This window comes from Cebus imitator, unplaced genomic scaffold (genome assembly GCF_001604975.1).
Source record: "Cebus imitator isolate Cc_AM_T3 unplaced genomic scaffold, Cebus_imitator-1.0 Scaffold143, whole genome shotgun sequence".
Taxonomy (NCBI): domain Eukaryota; kingdom Metazoa; phylum Chordata; class Mammalia; order Primates; family Cebidae; genus Cebus; species Cebus imitator.
In genome coordinates, this window is record NW_016107458.1 from 4398638 (window position 1) to 4405215 (window position 6578).

General features: G+C 40.5%; 1 non-coding gene and 1 pseudogene across 1 annotated transcript; both read right to left on the reverse strand.

The window, feature by feature from the left end:
• Positions 1–564: 564 nt before the first annotated feature.
• Positions 565–662, reverse strand: LOC119473266 (annotated as a pseudogene).
• Positions 663–5632: 4970 nt separating this feature from the next.
• Positions 5633–5735, reverse strand: LOC119473277. Its single transcript, XR_005202475.1, has one exon. It is a non-coding gene; the product is annotated as a U6 spliceosomal RNA (small nuclear RNA).
• Between the last annotated feature and the right edge of the window lie 843 nt (positions 5736–6578).

Genomic DNA, 6578 nt, shown 5'->3' on the forward strand with positions numbered 1-6578 from the left:
GAAAGAGAGAAAAGGAAGGGCAGAGGGGGCTGTGGCAACTATAGTTTTAGGCAGTTTAGTAACACCCCTTCTGCTGCTGCTTTATTGAGGTATAACCGACAAATTAAAATTGTATATATTTAAGATTTACAACTGGATGTTTTGATACATGTGTGCATTGTGAAATAATCATCACAATTAAGCTAATGAACCATCACCTGACATAGTTATGTTTTTGTGTCTATACATGATGAAAACACTTCCCATGAAATATACGAAATACTTTGCAAATTTTCACAACATAGCCAGGCGCGGTGGCTCAAGCCTGTAATCCCAGCACTTTGGGAGGCCGAGGCGGGTGGATCACGAGGTCAAGAGATCGAGACCATCCTGGTCAACATAGTGAAACCCCGTCTCTACTAAAAATACAAAAAATTAGCTGGGCATGGTGGCGCGTGCCTGTAATCCCAGCTACTCAGGAGGCTGAGGCAGGAGAATTGCCTGAACCTAGGAGGCGGAGGTTGCGGTGAGCCGAGATCGCTCCATTGCACTCCAGGCTGGGTAACAAGAGTGAAACTCTGTCTCAAAAAAAAAAAAAAAAAAAAAAATTTTCACGACATCCTTGTGCAAGGGCCTTGCTAATCTTCTCTGCATTGTTCCTATCTTGTTTAATTAATTAATTATTATTATTATTATTTGGAGGCAAAGTCTCACTTTGTCACCCAGGCTGGAGTGCAGTGGTGCAATCTCGGCTCACTGCAACCTCTGCTTCCTGGGTTCAAGTGATTCTCCTGCTTCAGTCTCCCAAGTAGCTGGGATTACAGGCACACACCAGCATGCCCAGCTAATTTTTGTATTTTTAGCAGAGATGGGGTTTTGCCATGTTGACCAGGCTGGTCTTGAACTCCTGACCTAGGTGATCTGCCTGTCTTGGCCTCCCAAAGTGCTGGATTACAGGCATTAGCCACTGCAGCTGGCCTAGAATTCATGTTCTTGACCACTATACATATCTTATTAATAAAACCGAGGAGCTAGCACAGTATAAACCAATCTTACCCATATATAAATGCAGTTTTCTAACTAGAGGTATTAAAGAATTAAATTTAATACAGAAGCAGAAAACGCATTAAAATAATTAAATGTAAAAATCTCAAATAATAAAAAAGAAGAAAATATAAGTGAATATTAGTCAATCTCAGGCTGAGAGAGAACTCTGTGAGAATCCAATCACTCCCCAGCTGCATCTCTCACTTTAGGCTATGTCACTTTAACTGTGGCAGGATCTAGTTAAAAAAGGAAATTGCCATTGTGTGCATTTTTTTCTTGGGAATCATTCCTGGTTTGTCTGACTGTTTGAACTCTCTTTGCATTGCCTTCTCTGTCAGAACGATCAACGTTGATTTAGAGCTTTCTTTCTTTATTGCCTTGTCTGAATTTGGCATCCTGACCCTGGACTACTGGTCTTCGCACTACTGACCCAGAAACTCCATAGGAAACTGACCTGGTAATTATCCTCTTGGCTCCATTCACCACAGCCTCAGGCCCACTTCCAGCCCAGGGACTCAGGGCCCCTCATCTGCCTGAGGCAGGAGTACATGGTCAAAAAAAGAATGAAAAACACTCATACAAGCAAATACAGGAAAAGATGGACAGACTTAATGGTTAAATGTAAAACTATTATTCTATAATTCTATACACATATATGTCCATGCACACATATGATAATTGACTTTGCAACTGCTAACATTTCTTGAATATTCTTTGCCTAATACTACCCATTTTTCCATAAATTTATATTTTGAAAAATTTTAAACTTATAGGAAACTTTGAAGAATAGAACAATGAGGCAAGCTTCAGTGGTTCATACCTGTAATCCCAGCACTTTGGGAGGCTGAGGAAGGAAGATCATTTGAGCTCAGGTGTTTGAGACCAGCCTGGACAACATAAGGGGACTGTCTGTACAAAAAAATATAAAAATTAGCTGGGTATGGAGTGTACACCTATAGTCCCAGGTACTTGGGAGGCTGAAGTTGGAGGACTGCTTGAGCCCAGAAGGTTGAGGCTACAGTGAGCCATCATTGTGTCACTGCACTCCAGCCTGGGTGACTGAAACAAAACCCTGTCTCAAAAAAATAAAAATAAAAATAAAAAAAATAATAAAGAATACTACAATGGACACCTACATATTCTTTACCAAGATTCAGCAATCAAGAATCAAATTTTCATGCAATAAAATAAATAAATGGGAAAAAAAAAGAATCAAATTTTCCCATCAGATTTTAATATTTATTGTTTCTACTCAAAAATTCATATGTATTTTGCATCTTGTCAAAGGCCATATTTCAGGGGTTTCATAACCACCCCTAGTTTGGTGATTTTTTAGAGACTCAAAAGGCTCAATATCAGGTTATATTCATGGGTAAGGCTTATTACAGCAAAAAGTACACAGCAGAAGTTGCAGAAAGAAGATAGGCATTGGGTAAAATCCAGGAGATCAGATACAGGCTTTCAAGTTTTTTCCAACCAGAGCCATACAAGACATGCTTTCCTTCCAGTAGAATCTTTCTACCCAATGCAAGTCACAGAGCCCAAGGCTTTTATGGAAGTCTGGTCACATAGGTCCATTCTGCTACATGACCATCCATGGCAACTGAAAGTCAGGACCCTGATAATGAAACCTGGCATACATCCTCAATCTTGATGTTTGTGCAAGACAATCCTGACAAGCTACTAGGACATGGTTTATTGCTCTAGGTGCATACAACAAAATCATCAATGTTAGCATAAAGTTGGCCAACGGTCAATCATAGGTCCAGGTTTCCTTGGAGATATGCAAGGACAGAGCAACCAGAATTGCTGTGTAAATTTCTCATATGATACCTTTGCTTGTTAACGTTCCTGCCATTTGAATTGCCTTTTCCAGAAGCCTAGTTCACGTTCCACATTCTCTCTAGCACACCCCAAGGGCCTTTCCTGGAGCAGGTAATTCCCAAGCATATACTCAGTGAAGAAACCTTGAGTGATGTCTTTGCAGACCTATTCAATCCAGGAATCTCTTCCTTTTCAGTGAATTTTCTCCTTATTTTATAATTAGTCACATAATGTCTAGGAATAGCTCTTGTGTTATTATCTGGTATCGCCATTTAATTTTTCAAGTTTATATTTTCTCCTTAACCACGTGCTAAACAACAATCATCCTTTAGGTCACTTTGTCTATCTTTTGTTGCTCCTAGAACAAAATATTGATAATAACATATATTTAATAAATATTTGTTGATGCTAATAGATAACTGGTTCAAAAACTACCCACCTACAACTTAGTCTTTAATTAATATATAAATAATAAAGAGCTGGGCATGGTGGCTTACACCTGTAATCCCAGCACTTTGAGAGGCTGAGGCGGAAGGATTGCTTGAGGCTTGGAGTTTGACCAGTCTGGGCAACATGGCCAAACCCTGTCTCCACAAAAAATACAAAAAATTAGCCAGGCATGGTGGTGCCCTCCTGCAGTCCCATCTACTTGAAGAACTGAGGCAGGAGGATCCCTTGAGCATTGCAAGTTGAGGCTGCAGTGAGCTGAGATCACGCCACTGCACTCCAGCCTGGATGACAGTGAGACTCTGTCTCAAAAAAAAAAAAGTGATAAGGAAAAGGAGGCTGTTTCAACCTAGCTAACATCTAGGTTTGACATTTGGGTGAAGAAGTCATTGCAACAGTGGTGGTCTACTAAGTTGGTTTATTGCTGCAAGAGAAACCTGTACGTCACATACCTCTACACGCTCAAGTCTCTTGCTCCGGCAGTTCTACAAGCCATCAGGAGAGTGCTTGTAACTAATTAGAATGGTGCCTCTCAAACTGTAGCATAAACTGGGAGCACCTGGAGGCTTGTAGGACACAGATTTCTGGCCCAGCTCCCAGAATTTCTGATTCAGTAGGTCTGAGGTGGGGCCAAGTAACGTGCATTTTTAACAAGCTCCCAGGTGATACTGATTCTGCTGGTCCCATACCATACTTCGAGTTGCAAGGTCCTAGTATATCATTCACACACACTCAACAGTATATACTTTCAGCTAGGCCATAGTAGAATTTTGGCTTTGTAGCACACTGTTCCACCTTTATTTGCCTTACCGACTTATACCTGGCTACTATCTTTCATGTAAGAATAGTAATTTTTTTGCTATAATGGATCGCCTCTTCAGAATATATTCAGTGATGGAATTTCATGCCAGAAAATCCTGTGTATCAATTATTATAACAGTTTGTGTTATAAACACTTAAAATTGCAAGTGATACCATCTGTCCATTTTTAAATCAATACCGGCGTAAATTAGTTATAATGGTCAAGTATCATACCATAATTTACTATTGTCTGATACTGTTCTTGAAACTTGTTCTCTTTGTTCCTCTTTGAAGCTTTTTTTTAAATTTATTTTTTATTAATTAATTTTGTTTTTTTGAGACAGAGTTTCCCTTTGTCGCCCAGGCTGTGGTGAAGTGGCGCGATCTCAGCTCCCTGCAACCTCCACCCCCGAGTTCAAAGCGATTCTTCTGCCTCAGCCTCCTAAGTAGCTGGGATTAGAGGCACCTGACACCACGTGCAGCTAATTTTTGTATTTTTAGTAGAGACAAGGTTTTATCATGTTGGCCAGGCTAGTCTCAAACTCCTGACCTCAGTGATCCATCCATCTCGGCCTCCCAAACTGCTGGGATTACAGGCGTGAGCCACTGCGTCCGGCCTCTTCAAAGCTTTTTAGTAACTGAGGGAAGTGGAAAAATCAGTGTCCACATAGCATGTGGTCACTACTTGACCTGGCACTTTACGTCTGACAGACACTATGTGGAGGGACCTATTCCCAGCAATCTGTTCATGCTACTCTCCAGTAGGCACAGCATACAGGATGTGTTCCAACTAGGCCATAGGTCTCCTTGAGAGCTAAACACTACATATGGCATTTGTTGAGTCATTTTACTGTCCGCAGACAGAGATGATTTATCAGAGGCATCATTCACCTGGAAAATCTCTGAGCTTCTTACCTATAGATGATGATTAAATGTGTAAACAAGCTGTTTTTCCTAGTCCCAAATTCACTCGATTATAATTAAGGAAATTTAGTTTGGTTGCAGTATTCACTGCTACAGCATATTGGTGGCTTTTTTTGAATCAATGTTAGCCTGGATTTGCTTATAAAAATCTGCAGGTTTCCATTTTAGTAGTATCACTTGAGAAAAAAATCCAGAAAATTCTTATGCCAGCTATTCTACATGGTTCTATCTACCGAAAAATATAAAGTGGATCAAAGTTTGTATATTACCAAATCTTAATGCATAGAAAGCTTCGATATTTCTTGTTTTTCATTATATGCAATTTAACACACATAAGCTAAAGATCCCAAGTATAGAAAGGCAGGAAAGAGAGAAAAGGAAGGGCAGAGGGGGCTGTGGCAACTACAGTTTTAGGCAGTTTAGTAACACCCCTTCTGCTGCTGCTTTATTGAGGTATAATTGACAAATTCGACTTGTACATATTTAAGGTGTACAACTGGATATTTTGATACATGTGTGCATTGTGGAATAATCACAACAATTAAGTAATGAACCATTATCTGAAATAGCTATGTTTTTGTGTGTGTACATGATAAGAACATTTCAGATAAAATATATGGAATGCTTTGTAAATTTTCATGACATCCTTGTGCAAGGGCCTTGCTAATCTTCTCTGCATTGTTCCTATTTTATTATTTTTTTTTTGAGACAAGGTCTCACTTTGTCACCCAGGCTGGAGTGCAGTGGTGCAATCTCGGCTCACTGCAACCTCTGCCTCCTGGGTTCAAGCAATTCTCAATCTCAGTCTCCTGAGCAGCTGGGATCACAGGCACGTGCCACCATGCCCCAGCTAAGTTTTGTATTTTTAGTAGAGACATCATTTCTACTAAAAATAGATTTAGTAGAAAAATTTAGTTTTCACCGTGTTGGCCAGGCTGGTCTTGAACTCCTGACCCTCACGTGATCCACCCACTTTAGCCTCCCAAAGTGCTGGGATTACAGGCATGAGCCACCACACCCAGCCTGTTCCAATTTTAGTATATATGCTTCCAAAGCAAGCACCTTATCCCTTCTCACAACAGTCCTCCCCAACCCACCAAACATAAAGCTAGCAACCCAGATTTAGACTGAACCTCAACTTCCTGACCAGAGGAATTATCCATAGATTATTATTAGGGAAGGTGACATAAGCTGAGAAAATCCAAGTCCTTACCTAGCAGATACTTGAGTGGCCCTTTGGCTCTGGACTCACAGAGCTAGAAGAAGTGAAGCCAGAGGGGCTTGCATGCCTCGTGAAACAACCTAGCAGAAACAGAAGGGAATGAGCCCCAAACCCAGGGAAATAGACCTGTGAGGATATATACTCAAAGCAGAAGAACAGAGAAAAATAGAGAGAATGAGAAGACCTTTCAATATCTTTGAGTCCTTGGGCTCAGAGTAGCTACGGTCAGGGCCTTCCCTATTCTCCCCAGGAACATGAACTACTAAATGTTGCTCTTTGCTTAAATTATTTTGAGTAGGATTTCAGCTCCTTGACTAATAGTAAGGCATATTAC